The sequence below is a fragment of the Peromyscus californicus genome, unplaced genomic scaffold, assembly GCF_007827085.1.
Source record: "Peromyscus californicus insignis strain IS unplaced genomic scaffold, ASM782708v3 Scaffold_16__1_contigs__length_79575227, whole genome shotgun sequence".
Taxonomy (NCBI): Eukaryota; Metazoa; Chordata; class Mammalia; order Rodentia; family Cricetidae; genus Peromyscus; species Peromyscus californicus.
The window spans coordinates 27004982-27022648 of NW_026294458.1; the positions used below are offsets into that span (position 1 = coordinate 27004982).

General features: G+C 37.9%; 1 protein-coding gene across 10 annotated transcripts in view; it reads left to right on the forward strand.

Moving 5' to 3' along the window:
• The window catches only part of Zbtb20 (zinc finger and BTB domain containing 20), a 786974-nt gene that overhangs the window by 196377 nt on the left and 572930 nt on the right, over window positions 1–17667 (forward strand). For 8 of the 10 annotated variants that reach the window (XM_052740705.1, XM_052740708.1, XM_052740711.1 and 5 more), the window contains exon 3: window positions 9869–9914. The exons of 1 other annotated variant lie outside the window; for it this stretch is intronic. The gene's annotated coding sequence lies outside the window, so the exon portion shown is untranslated. Of the gene's footprint in view, window positions 1–5293; window positions 5419–9868; window positions 9915–17667 lie in introns of all 10 variants that reach the window. One more of the 10 variants, XM_052740707.1, reaches the window with a different exon arrangement.

A 17667-nucleotide genomic window follows, 5' to 3' on the forward strand; every position in this document is an offset into this window, starting at 1 on the left:
ATCCTGCTTTTACACTAACTCTGCTTTAAGGTTCCCTGATGTTGCTCCTTCTCTTATAGTTTTCAGGAGCTCAGGTTCAACTTACAGTTGCTGATGATGTGCATATTTTCCCAGCTCCACATTCTGTACTATGGCGTCTAACTGTTGAATACAGTGAGGGTGTTTGCACCATCAACATCAGTAAGGAATAGCAGTCTGTTGCCTTTTGTTTTTAAGGAGTAAGTTGCTGAATAATTAGCAAGATAACACATTAGTGTCCTTATTTCTCATTTATTTTTCCTATTCATTATTCTTTTGCATTTACTTATTTTAATATATATTTTATATTCCGTTAAAGAATGGCTATGATAAGGAAACTCTTGGTGTTTATTAGAAGTATGATTTCTACTTGCTTTTAATGATAGTACTCTTTAGTTGAGTATATAATTTTGAGGTGTTTATCTGCTCTCAGCACTTTGAAGACATTATTCTTTTATATGTTCTAGCTTTGCTGTTGAGAAGTCACTTACCTGATCAGTTGCATTTCCTTTGGAGCAAACCTTGTTTTCTCTTTGCCTTTGATATCTGTAGAGGTCTTGAATCTGTGCCTCTATGAGTCTTTCATATTCTACTTGATTGTCTTCATGAGAGCTGACTAAGGTGAGGCAAATTCTCCTGCCTCCCAAGTCAGTTTTCTTCTTGTAGGTTTCACCACTGGGAACCGTTGGTAATTAATTAGCAGGTAACAGAAAGGAAGAGTGAAAACATTTCATTACTAAAATTTATTTCATGTCTTCACTGGAGCTAGTTAATGCTATTTTTCCAAAATTTTTAAGGTAGAATTTTTTTTCATATATTTTGTTCATGTTTTTCTCTACTCCTAAACTCCTCCCAGATACTCCCCCACCTCCCTATCCACTCATCTTCAACTTCATATTCTCTCTCTCTGTCTCTCATGTATGTATCTTTCTCTCAATGCTCCCCCCCCAAAATCCTATTTAAAAAAACCTTAAAACCATGAGGTTTATTTTTGTTGATCACTCCTCTTCAGCATAGGGCCTGCCATGAAATTTGGTGATATACCAGTAACACTACATTGGGAGAAACTTGCATTCCCTTTATCAGTAAGCAACAATTGCAAATAGATTCTCATTTAGGGATAAAAACCTGTATCCACTTCCCCCTCTCAGTGCTTGGATATTATGTGGCTTGAACTTGTGTGGGTCCTATACCTGCTTCCACAGTCTCTGTGAGTTCCTATGTGCATCAATACTGTTGTGTCTGGAAGAGACTGTTTCTTTGGAGTCATCCACCACCTCTAACACTAAATCTTTCATCATTGTCTTCTACATAGATCTCTCACCCTTGAGGGTAGGGGTCTGAGTATAGCAGCGATTAATGAGGCAATTCCACGTAGTTTATCTGGTAATTAAAAGAGTTTTATTTCAGAGGTAACTTACAACCAATTGGGGGTTGATTACAGGATCCGGGAGAGATGAGGTACAGTCCAGCATAGTTCTCTGGGGAACTCTGACTTGGTCTGCAAATTCAATCTCCAAGACCGTGTGGAACTAAGAAAGCGAACACTTACACATTTGGGTCTTAAGATATCTTTTCTTGGCCACACCCCAGGGCCAGGTCATAGGCAGGTGTGGCAGTTACTTGCTGCCAAAATATGGGCAGTGTTTCAAGGTCAAAGTTGGAACAGCTACCCCACTACATCTGAGTGTTTCCAAAGTATCTTGCTCTCTGTACATTGTTCAGTTGTGGATCTCTGTGTTAATGCCTATCTACTGCAAGCTTCACTAATGAGGGCTGGGCGATTCACTGATTGGTTAGTTAGGGTTTCTATTGCTGTGAAGAGACACCATGACCACAGCAACTCTAATAAAGTAAACCATTTGATTGGCATGGCTTGCTTCCAGTTTCAGAGGTTCAGTCCATTATAATTATGGTGGGGAGCATGATGGCATGTAGGCAGATATGGTGCTGGAGTAGTAACTGAGAGTCCTACATCTTTCAGGCAACAGAAAGTCAACTGACTCACTGGACAGAATCCTGAGCATAGGAAACCTCAAAGTCCATTCCACAGTGACATACTCACTCATCAAAGTCACACATCCTAATAGTGCCACTTCCTGTGGAATTATGGGGGCCAATTACATTCAAACTACCACAGTGGATATATTAATATATCATTGGGAGCTGTTTTATTGCAGTGTTCCTTTAGCAAAACAATAGTATTTGGTTTTCACCTAGGCCCATAACCTATTTAGTCCTAGGTTCCTGGCCACTTTAGCAGTGTCAGGTATGGGTTCCATCTCATGGAGCGCCTTATTTCTATCAAAAATTAGTTGGTTACTGCCAGAACATTTGTGTCACTTTTAACACCAGTAAATCTTGCAGGCAGGTTGCTATTATAGGTTATAGGGTTTGTTGCTAGGTGATATTGATAGTTACTTTTCTCCTGCAGTACCTTTTAGAGTACCTTCTAGCACCAAGAACACTATTAGTAGGGCTAAAGCTTCTCGACTTCTCCTTGTTGGATGACCTAAGTGTTAGTCTCAACCACAAAGCCTTACCATGTTGTAGAGAGCAATCGATAACCTTAACAATAGCCAGTTATGTTTGGGAAGGTCCATGGGACCCCTTTGGCTAACAGTTCACCAAAATGTACACCATTTCTGGCACTGGAGATTTTACTTGGTTGTATAGATTTCTAGTTGGGGCATCAGCTCCTCTATTATATGGTGACTCCATGTAAGCTCCTTCCATCATTAGTATAAAGTGGCAGCCTACAGAATGGGAAAAGGTCTTTACCAATGCATCTGATAGGGGATTAATATCTAGAATATATAAAGAACTAAAAGAAAATCTGAACATTAAGAGAACAAATAACCCAATTTAAAAATGGGGTATAGAACTGAGCAGAGAGTTCTCCAAAAATGAAACATGATGGCTGAGAAACAAAGAAATGTTAATATCCGTAGTCATCAGGAAAAATGCAAATTAAAATTACTTCAACATTTTATCTTTCTTCAGCTGTGATGACCAAGATCAATAAAACATATGACAGCAAATGATGGTGAGGATGCTGGGAAAGGAGAATAGTTACTCATTGCTGGTGGGAGTACAAACTTGTTCGGCTACTATGAAAATCAGTGTGGTAGTTCCTCAGAGAGCTGGAAATAGATCTACTTTAAGATCTTGCTATATCACTCTTGAGCATACCCCAAAATCTCCATATCTTATGACGGAGATACTTGCTCATTCACATTCATTGCTGCTGTATTTATAATGGCCAGAAGTTGGAAAGCACCTGTATTAATGGCTAAATGGATAATGAAAATGTGGTACATTTATACAATATAATATTATTCAGCCATTAAGAAAAATGAATTTATGAAAATTTCAGATAATTGAATGGGGCTAGAAATAGTAATTTTGAGCAAGGTAGTATAAAAAAGAGATGTTTTGTCTTTATATGATGTTAGCTTTTAATCTTTTGATATGTATGTTACCAAGGTTAGGTGCCTAGTAATGGACCAGGGTGGAGAAGAGGCTCTCTCAAGGAAGGGGAAATAGAATGTATTATTTTGGAAACACAAAGGTGAAACTAGAAGAGGAAGATTAGATTGGAAGGGAAACTGAAAAACAAGGTCAAGGAGGGAATTTGGGGAGGGACAAATAACAATAAAGCCTTTTTGAAAAACCATATGGAACCTCCAAGTGCTGTTCTTGAATATAAGGACATCCTGTTGCCTTCCACTGTGCCTCCATTGCTAATCTTCCATCTGTGTCACTCTCTCTTGGTTTATCAGCCTACCATGTTCTTGACATTGTCTTCCTCTAAAAACTGAGTAACTTATACATTATGCATTTCACATTTCATGTCTTTCAAGTCTGAGAAAGATTAATCACTTCAGATATTGTCCTTTTGTTTTTATTTTCCTATTCTCAACTATTAGATATATGATATGAAGACAGTCTTTCAATCATGAAAAGTTGAATCTAGCTTAGTAACATATAAAAATAAATGTGAATTTTCCAAGTTTACTAAAAAAGCAATTTTAAGAAGTTAAGACATTTTATTTTCAAAAATATAATTGGCTTTATTAATTATTAAATAATATAACAACAATATAAGGTAATAATAACAGTAAAATAACAAGCAACCAAATTCTCTGGTGGAAACAGTAGAAATAAATGTATATATTAAAATAGATTGGAATTTTATTGTGTTAGTGACTTCTTAAGTGGAGACATATTTAAAATGTTAATAATAGTTTGTCCTATTTTCAGTTTGTTTTGATGCTTGGTTTTCTTGGGTTTTTTATTTATCTTTTTGATCAAGTGAGAGAGAACATGAAGTTGGATGGGCTAGGGAGGTTGGTAGATAGGATCTGGAGTGAGTTAGAGGAGGGGAAAACATGATTAGAATATATTGTATGAAAAAAATTATTTCCATTTTTTTTCTTTTTATTGAAAATAGATTCTCTTCTCATACAATACATCCTAATTATAGCTTCTCCTCCCTCTACTCTTTCCTGCTCTTTCTCAACTTCCCTCCCTTCTGGAACCACTCCCTCTCTGTATCTCATTAGAAAAGAAGAGGATTCTAAGAGATAACTTCTGGGTTCTGTTGCTGTGAAGAGTCACCTGACCACAGAAACTCTTATAAAGGAAGACATTTAATTGGGTCTGGCTTACAGTTCAGAAGTTTAGTCCATTATCATCATGGTGAGAAGTATGGCAGCATGCAGGCCGACCTGGTGCTGGAGAAGGAGCTGAGAGTTCTACTTCTTGATCCACAGGCAGCAGAAGGAGACTGTGTGCCACACTGGGCATAGCTTGAGCATATGAGTCCTCAAAGCCCACCCCCACAGTGACACACTTTCTCCATCAAGGCCACACCTCCTAATAGTGCTACTCCCTATGGGCCAAGCATGCAAACACATGAGTCTATGGGGGCCATACCTATTCAAATCACCACAGCAACTAAACATGGCAAAATAAAATATAATAAGGTGAATGAAAAACCATCACATCAAGGCCAGACAAGGCAACCCAACAGAAGGAAAAGAGCCCCTAAGAACAGGCACAAGAATCAGAGACACACCTGAGGAGTCCAATAAAAATACTAAGCTGAAAGCTATATACACAGAGGACCTGATATAGACCTATGTAGGTCCTGTGCTTGCTGCTTCAAGTCTCCCTTCATATGAGCCCTGCTTAGTTGATTTAGACTACCTTGTTCTTATGGTGTCCTCCATCCCCTCTATCTCCTACATTCTCCCTGCCTCCTTTTCCACAGGGTTCCCCGAGTTCCAAGGGAGGAGGATTGGATGGAGCTGTTTCATTAAGACTCTCTCCCGCAATTTCTGGGCAGTTGGTATCTGCATCTGTTCCTATCTGCTGCCTAAGGAAACCTCTCTGATGGTAACTGAATACGGCACTGATCTATATGTATACCAGAATACTCATCTGGCGTCATTTTATTGGACTTTTTTTTTAATTGATCAGTAGTGTTTGGTTTTATCCTAGGTCTCTGTGCTGTCTAGTTTCTGGTTCTTGGTTATCCAAGCAGTGTCACGCATGGGTTCCATCTCATGGAGTGAGCCTAAGTCAAATCAGACATTATTGGCCACTCTTACAAGTTCTGTGTCACCATTGCCCTAGCATATCTCATAGGCAGAGCAGATTGTAGGCCAAAGATTTTGTGGGTGGGTTAGTGTTTATGTTTCTCCTTTGGCAGCCTGCAGAGTATTCCCACACTAAGAGACTAGAACATAGGGGTGAAGGCTCCATGTAAAATATTTCTTAGGATACTTGGTCACAGAAGTAATATTTTATAAATTTAATCTCAGAGCTTTTTTTTTTAAACAAGTCATGATAAACTTCTCCATGGACCTAGATGAGACTATGATGAGACTTTTTTTAATTACCTGAGTGAGTTAGCAACTTGATTTACTAATAGCTCAAGAGGCATCTCTAATAAGACTCAACCACAACATAAAGCCAGACCTGTTAAATTTCTGTTGGAGAATGTAGCTGTGCTAACTAGAAGTCAACAAAATGACATAGTAAGAAAATTTCTATAATAGGTGTAATGGATCAACTTCACACATCTGGGAAGAAGAAACCTCAGTTGGGGGTTGCCTCCATCCAACTGGAATGTGGTTGTGTCTGTGAGGTACTTTCTTAAGTGACAGTTGCTGTAGTGGGAGCCTAGTCCATTGTGAGAAGTGACAGTCCTAGCTGGTGGGCCTGGGCCATATTAGAAAGGTAGCCAAGTAAGCCAGAAGAACCCAGGCAGTGGACTGAATCTACCAGGTTGAGCTGAATCCCCAGGGGAGTCTTTGCCCTGTAGGAGATGGGAGTGGGGGGTGGGCTGGGAGGAAGGCAGGGGATGGGGTGGGAGGGGGGAGGACAGGGGAATCCGTGTCTGATATGTAAAATTAAATTATAAAATAAAAAAAAATAAAAAAGAGAAAGAAACCAGGCAGTCAGCAGTACTGCTCTGTGGTCTGTGTTTTAGCTTCTGCTTTCTGCTTCCTATCTTGCCTTCTTTTGATGATGGTCTGTAACTTGTAGGCCAAAGAAACCCCTTCCTCTCCAAAATTAGTGTTGGACAGTTTTTATCATAGCAAGAGAGAAACCTAACTGGTACACAGGTCCCCATCTTTATTGTTGTTCATAATAGCTTCACTCCATATGGCTATGAATTTACCCATTGTGCACCCGGAAACTAGATGTAACTAACATCTCACGGTTGTATAAGCTCCTTTTACGACAGCTTGTAATTCTCTTTAGAATACATGAAAAAAGTAACATGGGAGCCAGAGAAATGGCTCAGCATTTAAGAATACTCGCTACTTTTCCAGAAATCCTGAGTTTGGTTCCCAGAACCCCATCACAACCATCTGTGACTCCAGATCCAGGAGAGGTACTTTGCGCGCGTGTACACATACACACATGCAGACACATACACCTATACATACATAATTAAAATAATAAAAACATAAGGAAATGCTTACTTTATGGCAGACACTTTGTTTATTTTGTTATATGCCCATGACAGTAAGCACTGTAAATAATTCTATAGGGTAAATAGCATGATCACCATTTTAAATACAGGAAATACGTAGCTGGCCTGAGATCTAATTGTTGGGTGGCAAATTCTAAGCTCCTAGTCATCAGCCTGATAACTTTGTTGCTGCCCAGAACTCCATAAGTCTCAGCCAGGGATCAGTGATCACAGGAGTCACTGTTTTTATACTGTCACCACTTCATAAGTGACCTCGACCTTGTAACTGTTATTTGGCACTGGCTTCAGTGGGACTAAAATTATGACTATAGACCAGAGAGAAACTTTGTAATTACAGAGAGAATCTATTAGCTGTATCATCTTATCTGTCCGGTAAAAATGGTCTGCCCTATCTCTGTTTCTTTCCCTGGTGATGTTGCCATAACAGTGTCTTCAGGATTAACAAGTAACTAACGTTTACTTAAGTGGCTGATAAATTACTCTAGTCTGTTAATAATTGTCTGTGTGTTTCATGTAGCGCTGCATAATCTGAGGCAATCTTACATACCTCACATTGTAGATTGGGTCAGTATTTCTTTGATCTTCTTTTATGTTACATCACCATTAACATGAAGCAAATCACATAAATAAAAATGTAAATATTTAAAATAATTTACCAGTGCATTTTACAAGTGACATATACTAATTAGTATGAACTTTTAGTCAACATTACCTATACATAAATTTTCACTCCACAATATAAAAGAATAAAAGTATCATACACTTTCTTGTTCTAAAATGTACAAGCTCTCTCAGAAATACCTTGAGCTATATTATGTTTGTATCTGTATTTGCACCATTCCTACATATGTTTAGAGCTTTGAAATGGTTAGCACTGTGGGGATGTGGCCTACTCTATCTTTTAACACATGGTGGTGATAAATGCATCACCTTGCACACAGTAGATGCTCATTGAATGTTGCTGGCTTAGTGAATAAATTAGTCTGTACTAGATACAACAGATTTTCAGTCCTGACTTGTTCTTGCCATCATTTCACTCTGCATAATTTAAAAAGTTTGACTAAGATGATTAAAAATGTGTTACTGAATTACTGTGTGGATCCTAGAGTAATGGGATGAAAAAGACCCTGTGTACCCCGATGAGGAGGCAGAGTGTGTTCTCTCTGTAGGCACACCTAGTGGATTTTATGTGTGATTGAATTAATTTATTTCTCAAAGAAAGTTAGATTTATGATTTCCATATGGCACTTTACAATTTTTCTTTTACCTCTACCTTACCAAATAATATTTTACTAGCATAAAAGTAATTAATGTTCATTGCTGGTAATTAGCTCTCTGTGAGCCTAAGCAGAACAAAATTTAAAGAGTTGATATCTAATATCTTGGTATTTATATTTATTTATTTCATTTTTTAAATCTTCAGTGTCATACTTCCCATGCAATCGACATTATACATGCTTATATAACTTACTGTTATATTATACATTTGAAGATTTCTATAAAATTTAAAATGTTTAAGGTTCATTGTGAGTTGCAGAGAAATATTAGGGTATATGGACGTGATATACCTTACTTATTTTCTTTTGTTAGACATTCAGATTTCTTATAATTTTCCAGTATTATACAATTAGCTTTTATGTTTTGTTTACTTACCTACTTGTGTGTATGTGTGTAGGTTGGAACTGGAGCCAAGGCACATGTGTAGGTCAGAGGACAACCTAAGGAGTCAGTTCCTTCCTTCCACCATATGGACCCCAGGGGTCAAATTCTGGTCCTTAGAATTGGCAACAAATGCCTTTCTTTACTTACTGAGCCATTTCACCAGCCCTAAAATTATGTTTTAACATTGATTTCTATTGTTTCTAGATGCCTAGAACTAAACCTAGTGCGCAAAAATTTCAAACTTTGACTTCTAGACACCTATATACAGTGACTTTCAGAAGCTTCTTGGCAATGCATATTCACACCAGTTTTATGTATTTTATTGAGCCATCATAAACATCATTACTTATGCACACCTTTGAGCAAGGTTTCCTGACCTTTATATGTTGCTTTTATCAGCTATGCTTAGACTTAACATAAATTACATACTTTATTTTATATTCAGAAAGAATCATGAAACTCTTAGTTTGGAGAATTTCACTTGTAGTCCTTTTGTTGCAGTGATCTTCCACCTAAACTCAGTGTTTTTCAAGTGTGATTATCAGTTGCAGTTTTAAGCTAGACGTTGAGGGTTCTGTTAGTACCCGCTTCACTGGTACTTAGGGCAGTGTGTCGGGCTGAGGCATTTTGTAGGATGCCATGTGCTGGGAGCAGTCCTGATAGACTCAGACTGGAATTGCTCTGTTGTAACAAAGTAAAGGAGCATTCAAAGTTTTCTTTATTTCTGTTTTTTTCCCCTGTGGATGGCTCCATGGAAGCACTTTGCTTCCTCGCCAGTGTTCTAGCAGTGTGAGTGCAGATGAACTGGAGGAGTTTCGTTTCAGAGAGCAGCAGTCATGTTTGTATTAGCAAGGCATTAGTCCTGGAAGAACACCAAGAAAAAAAATCATTTTTAAGTGTTTTCCTCATCCTCTAGTGAGAACATTTGCATTGTAGGGGCCATGGTGAGTCTCAGTCCCTCAATGGCATGAAGGAGGTGCTCTGTGCATACATTCACGTGTATGAGTGTCAGGTGATCTGAATGAAATACCCGTGGGAAGGTATGCATATAACCTACTCTACCTTCTTTGTGCATTGCAGTCTTTCCTACTTTTCTGTAGAAGTTGTATCGGTATAAATTCTAGTTTTGGTTCAGTAAATTAATTTTTACTTAGATGACTTCTTTGTTTTACATTTCAGAGTACCTGATATATTGCAAGTCTGTTTGTGCCTCACAACTGCACAGGTTTGTATATGAACTACCTATGGGTATGTAAATGTATGTATTAACTTTCGAGTTACCACATTTTCTGTATTAAAATTCTTTATAGAAGTCATAATATGCAAATGTTAAATTTTTTCATCACTTGTCTTATAGATATTGGCAGTTCCAGAGAACTGTACTTTGTGCACATGTTGCATTGCAGTTCACAGTAAGAAGCAGGTACACATTTCTAAGATTTGATGAGGCAGAATAATTTTAATTACAAAGCATTCATCTGGTGAAGATTACAGACTACTTTTTAGAACTGTACTGTTAAAAGGACTGACAGTGTGAGGTCCCATCATTGAAGAGCCAGTCTTTGACATCTTGGTTTTATTTTCAAGCTTTATTGTTTTTAATTTATTTTTTGTAGAGGTTTTTGCTTTAGGTAAGGAGTGGCTGCAGACCCACTTTCTTCTGCACTGTCTCAAGCACCAGATAAACGGGGAGGGGTGGGAATATTTGCACCTGTTTAAAATTTCAGCCATGCTGTGTTGTGGTTCCTGGGCAACAAGCAGGAATTCTCGAAAGCTTGGTTGCACCTGCTCAATTGGTGCTCACAGCTGTGTCATATGAGCGGGAAGCACAGAGAAGCTTGTTAGCAGTTTGCCTGTGCTCTTGTCTATTTGTGTTTTGTGTACTCTTGAGTTGGAGAGATAAGAGATGTAGACCTTGGACTTTTATATTGATCCATTATAAAACTCACTGATTATCATGTCCAAATACTTTTGTTTAATTCTTTGTTTTCTGTCTCAAATATTTTTAGTATTTCCTGACTGCCTTAGATACTGTATGTGCTGTGTACCTCAGAGAGTGTATCTCTCGAGAAAACTGGGTTGATAATTTTTGTCCTAGGAGAGATATTTTGTGTTTGGCTTGATTTTACCATGTTGGCAGCCCCACTGTGTGGGGCTGGATGTAGTTATTGATCCATTTAGCTGAACAGATTTGAAAGCATTTGGCTATTAGTGGACACATGGGACACATTCAGAAAACACAAGTGTATATTGTGAGAAGATTTTACTTGTGTGTGAGTCTCTCCTGCAGTTGGGGTTGAAGTGGTGGGGGAAAAGTGAAAATTAAGTATTAAGTTCCAGAAGAGCGGCTAACACACACATGAAGTTTTAAGGCTGCTACGTTATCATTTAATCAAATCTTGCTCTTTGGTGTTTTTCCAGAGTTATTGGTAGTGGTATTAATTTTCTTTTGTTAATGGTTTTATTTATGTTCTGACAAATTAGTATATCTTTAAGAGATTTGAACTGTTATTGAATTTATCTTAGTTATAGTTCTATACCTATAAGTGAAATACAAATACAGCTATAATTTTATATGAAGGTATTTAATTAATTTATTCACTTGTCCCAGATTCCTGATACTGAAACTAATTCATATAGCTTGTATTATTCTCAACATATTAGAAATGCTAGGGATTTTCCTTGAGAATTTAGTAACACAAATTTTAAGTCTTGGAGCTGCTGTATTTTTCCTTCTATTAGCATACATGGAATCTGGTTTATAAATAATAAGTCATTATAATATGGCCTGAGCTAAGCTCATAGGAAGTAGGAGAATACACACAAAGGAGATGGAACGTGTCTGTGTCTCCTTAACACAGTGCCTTGTATATAGTACTTGGTCAGTGCCTGTTGAAAGAATGCGTAGAGAATGAAACATTCCTAGCAGTGTATTAGAAAGAGAGGGACTGCGCCACAGAGAAACATGGCCCACTAATATATTTTGGATGAATATTGATGGGCTTACTTAACTTTTCACATTGCTGGTTAGGTAGAAACAAAAAATACAGATAAATCTTGTTTCTAAAAATAACTGATGATATAAAATCAATCCATTCTCATTGTTACAGATCAAGAATTAAAATACCAGTATTTGCTTTATACTAATTTTTACTGAATATGAGGAAAGTATTTTTATTCTCTCTGTTATATGCACAAATGCTGAGGCATCCATGCTTAACTTCCGTGTCACCTTGGAAACTCTTTGGAGCAGAGGGAGAAGCAAACCCTCTGTTAGATGATCCAGGCCTTGGTCTTCCACACTCGTGGTGCTCCCTTCTTGCCTAATGCTAGCTCACCAACTTCACAGAAATAAAATGCATGTTGACTTTCTTCGGGGTGGAAGATCAGAACATATTAAAAGTGTGTAGTTGTCTTACTAAGCAGAAATAATGGACCCTGTATTTACTATCTACATATTTATAATTATGGTTTTCTTCAACATTAAACCCCAATGCAAATACATAACAAAGGTAAAGTCAAAACAGAGCAGCTAAGACTTGCTGTGGGCCCTTCTAAGATTACATTGTGTAGCTTGAGGTAAGCACATTAGAATGTTCAGGTCTCAAGCTAGTAATAAATACTGAATTAATGTCTTGTTTGGGCTTCTCAAGTTTTGATGCCACTGGTTGATGATATTCATGGGCACTTTGAGACTTCGACATTTTTTTTTCTAAGGGGACAGGTTTATTTTCACACTTTTTTTATTATTGGGTAAAGGCCAGTATCATGGATCTGTTTTTTCCTCACTACCCTTAGTATTAAGTCGATCCCTCCTTTATTCTCAAAAGGAGAAATTAAGAGACCAGCCAAAAATAAGCATAAGCTAGAGAGATCGTTAGCCACAATGAAGACAGATCTCAGCACAGTAATGATTGTGTCAAAATGTCAAACCATAGGATTCCAGGGCAGAGACTCAGCTTCCCTGTGATTTCACTGTTAAACAATTAAAGGAAGAAAATCTGTACTTTTTGAGAAGATAGCATGCCTAAATGTAATTCTATCCTTCCTACTTCTTCCCCTCCTTATTTACTTCTCTTATTCTACATAGCAATGGAGTACCTGCTCCTTGCTTGAGTTAGTAACAAACAGATCAAAGTCCTCTTCTTCAAAGATCATAATGACAAAGAGGAGAACATAGGTATATCACTAGGAACTTTTTTTGTTTTTTAGGTTTCACCACTTATTAATGGGACCCAGTTTGTTTCCTCATTTGTAAAATTGGAAAAATATAAATTTTAGGTTGTATTAATGCACTGAAAGTTAGGTAGCATGTAAAATATTAGTGCAATGGTTAGCACATAGCACATGCTCATAAAATCCCTTCTTACCTGTGTGACTACTTCTAACACTACTGCTGCCCCCATCATGACAGCTTTAGATATTGAAGGAAGAGCATCTAAGGAGCGGGGACCTGGCATCCCGGTCTAGTAGATTGTCTCAGAGGTAATAGCTAAAGATAGCTCCATTTCTTTGATTTAAGGGAGATTTTATAAAAATCGCAGGTCAGTTTACTGAATCGAAAGATATTAATATTCCTTTGAATTTTTATCACTTTTTATGATTCTAGAATAAATATAACATAAAATTTACTTCCCTTGCTCTTTTTAGGTGTAGAGTTTAATGGTTTTAAGTATATGGATAATGCTTATTCAGCCACCACAACAAACCATCCATAAAACTCTTTCATCTTAGAAATTTGAAGTGTTAAAAACGCTAAAAAGAACTTCCCATTTTTTCCTTCCTTCAGTTCTTGAAAACCATTTTACTTTTTGTCTCAATGATTGTGACAAATGGTAATGTCACAAAATATTTGTCTTTTTGTGTTTGTTTTATTTCGGTGAATAATGTCTTCAAGGTTCATCCATATTGTGGTACGTGTTGAGTTTTCCGTCTTTTAATAAGTGAATGCTGTTCTGTTCTGTGCATACACCACATATTGCCTGGTTATTCATTTTGTCAGTGGATACTTTGATTGCTTATACATATTAGTTTTCTATAATTCTGTGGTGAACCCATGTATACACATAACACCTTGAGAACCCACTTTCAACTTACTTTAAATTTAAGTCCAAAAGTGGAATTGGTGGATAATTACAGTAATTCTGTTCTCATAAAGTTTTGTGAGATTACATTCAAATGGATGAAATCATTATAGTCTATTCTTATGCATGTGGATGACAGTGGGTCCTTTGTATGAAGAATTATTAGAAGAGTCAGTTTCATCAAGAATGCATCTACTACTTATGTGAGTTAAAATGATTTGAGAAGTCTGTGAGTACCTTAGATAAGATGCATCCTAGGAGCCAATGATGATTTTAGGATCATGGACACTACATTTCTTTCTCATGTTTGAATATAGGATGCTTGAATTTAGACTAACTGGCACTGAAATTTCATTTTGTTCTACACTTCATTCCTCACTACAGAATATAGACCTTTTGTATCTTGTGTCCCAGGCAGTTCTGACCATGATGGATCAAAGTTAACATGGGTCATTAATAGAGGTTTATTCCAAAGAAGCATAAACTTAGTGTCATAGGTGAATATTTGTTTCCTCACAGTTTTGGAGTAGGAAATCAAGTTTTGTGAACAGCTTTGATCACTTCTCTGTGCTGGGAGGGAGGAAATAATATTCTCTGACCTTCTTTTTGACTTAAGGATGGACGTCTTTTTCTATATCTCTTCATAGTGTCTTCCCTCTGTTTATGACTGCCTGGTGTCCAATTTTTCTTTCTATAGAGCACAAATTATATTATCCCTGTGAAGACCTTCTTATATCTAAATAATTTCACATATTTTAGTATTAGAAGGTACAACTCAATGTCAGATTCATTTTATATAAATATTCATGCGTGTGTGTGTGCGCGCGTGCGTGCGTGTGTGTGTGTGTGTGTGTGTGTGTGTGTGTGTGTGTGTGTGTGTCTACCACATACATGTGGATACCTGCAGATAAAAGAAGAGAATGTCAGATAACCTGGAGCTAGAGTTACAGGTATTTATGATCCACTCAACATGGTTTCAGGGAACTAAACTTTGGTCCCCTAGAAATGCTGCAATCCCTTTTAACTGTTGAGCCATCTCTTCAGCTCCCAACATGATTTTTTCGTTTTTATTGACACAATTAACTTGGAATTGTTGTATTAATATTTGAGTGACTTGGTATACTTAGGCTAAAATGTAGGTCAGTGTTAATTTCCCGCTACAGGATTTAGTATGTATGTGTGCATACACAGGCATGTATTACTGATATTGCTTACAGTGACATGGTTAGGTAAATGTTATGTTTTTCCATTTTATAAGTGATAAAGTGAATATCAGAGTAGAATACCAGCAATTTGTTCACAGCACACAGCTAGTAATTACTAGATCTGAACCTCTTTAGATGCTATTTTTTAAAGATATTTTCATAAATGTGTCAAAAAGTGCCTCACATTCTTAGAGCCTTTATGGTGGTGTTTTGTTTTGTAACTAGGACTGAAGGGACTCTAGCCAGCTCAAGTGTGGTTAGCATGGCTCTGGCAGGCCTTGCCCTTCTCCTCCATTCCATGCTAAAAACCATTTGATTACATACCTTAAGCTGATCACCAAGATCTATTCTCTTATTTGGCCACTTCTTCCTCCTGAGGCTGACTGCAGGTCCAGCTGTCAAAGTATTGAAGTCCAGCAATCAAAAGCACCCCCCTCCCCGCTTACCTAATTAACATGCCCAGTTAAAATTAAACACTTAATCCTAACGAAGTTTCCCCTTGCACCTTTATAAACTACCATTTTCCTATTTGCCAAGTCTGTCTCCTCTATCCTGAGTCAGTTCTTTGTCGCCCTGGGACAAATATCCCTTCCTCTCTCCCTTATTCCCTTCCCTTCTTCCTTATCCTCTATTTCCTGTCTTTGTCCCTTATCCCTGCCCTCTCTCCCTTGGGGCAAATAAATCTCCTTTGTGTTGATAAATTGCTCTTGGGGGTCCTGAGCTGATATTGATCTCTTATGAGGACTATGTCAAATTGGGGCACTGTGTTATTGTATCAATGACCAATCATTGACTGCCTGTCTCTTCACTCCTGAAGTTTGTTGATGGTTATCTTTAAAAGCTTAGTCCCTTAACTTTCCAATATTTGGTGAAACATTTGAATAGGATGGATTCTAAGCACATGCTTCATGAACATATTCTGTCGCCCATTTGTGTGATTTTGAGTGTCACTGTGAACCAGTACATACCTTAACTCTGTTACCCTATACATTTCTTCCTATCTCGTGGGGTTTTCTCCCCCTCCCTCCTCTCCCATCTCTCAGGCTCACTCTAATCCCCTCACTCACTCATTCCCTCCCGTTTTCATTTGTCTCATCCTTCTGCATCATCCCTATTTTTTCACTTTTACCAGATAGCTTCTGGTTTTTCTCTTTTATGTAGTATCACTCTGAGCGATGCACATTGCAAGGAGTTGGTGCCTCTGTGAAAGTCTCTGCCCTTGTAGGTGTGTGCTGTACCCGGTCTACAGCCTATTGTTACTCATTCACTCTAAGCACAAGGAGATCATGTACCTTATGTAACTTTCCCATCTTACTATTGAAAACATTTTGTTTTTCACTTTGAAATTGCAAAACAGAACTAGCTCATGACCCACTTTCACTAATAATTTTCTTAAGTAACCATTGTACTCATTTATAAGATTTTTTTCCACCCACTGTCTGTCTAGCCTGGTTTAAAATCTTATATATGTACTTTTAAAAAATTGATTAGCTGGAGAGCTGCCCATTCCTCTGTTCTGTATAATAAGGATTTAAAAACTGCATGCTGAATTCTGTATAGTGTAATTAAAACTGACCCACATTTGGACCTGAGTACACCAGGACTTAGCCAAACTTGCCATGAGCTGAGTTCTGGTGGCAGATGGGAACTAATGAGGACACACTCCACTCCAGAATTTCCCAGCTGCTTGGCCCCTTTTTGTACAAACAAGGTTTGGAGCGAAGTCCGGATCCCAAGAGCATGTTCTGTAAATGTGCTGTGCCCAATGGCTTGGGAAATGTTCTCACGAAATGATGCTGCTTCAAGGTACCCTTAAGACTTCAGCTACTGTCCAGTTTAACACGTAAAAGTTCCAAGGGGCTTTAATGCTCTCACCAACCAGTTTTCAGTTTTCAAGTGAATAGAAATCAAACAGAGCCCATCTTTTCTCCTCTGCCTGACAATGATGGGAAAGCCATTTCTGTGGAAACTTGAAGATTTGTAAGCTCCTACCTCAGGGACTGTTGTACCTCAGGATACATGTCTCAGGATAGTATGTCTCTTTGCAACCTATGGATCTCTTCAACTGGTTTGATGTCCTGGGACTATTCAGGCAGATGTAATTGAATCAGTTTGAAGCAGCTGTAGCTGGCATGTGGTCTCTCAGATTGCTAGCACCTGCTTGTTTTTTTGCAACTCACTAGAGTGAGAGAAGTGCCAAAACCAGCATTGGTCTTGGAGCAGCAGCTACAGCACTGCAGATCTCACATCCCATCCCTTCCAGCCTCACCACATCATCACCGGTGCCTGAATTAATAAACCCCTTTTGCATGATTAGGTCTGAGGTAGAGTTTTCCTTCTCATTCTTCTCAGTATGCAGATCCTGACAGTATTGACCACGAGTCCAAAAAAATCAGGCAGAATAATGGTGATCAGGTGGCTTTGGGGCTCTCTTATCATTAGACAACTGGGTAGCCTGTGGTTTGCAGAATCATTTCAATGAACGAACTAAATTCATTTACTGTTCCAGCATAGTCTTATTGGCACAGAGAATGAGCAGTTAATGTATAACAAACTGTGAGCTGTTGAGGAATATGATAAATACACTTCCTTAGCGGGTAGGGGGGGAGATAAAATGGGACTCTTTCTATAATGTAAGAACTAAACTAATTGACATGGATTGCTTCAGGACTTACTCTGTACAGAATGA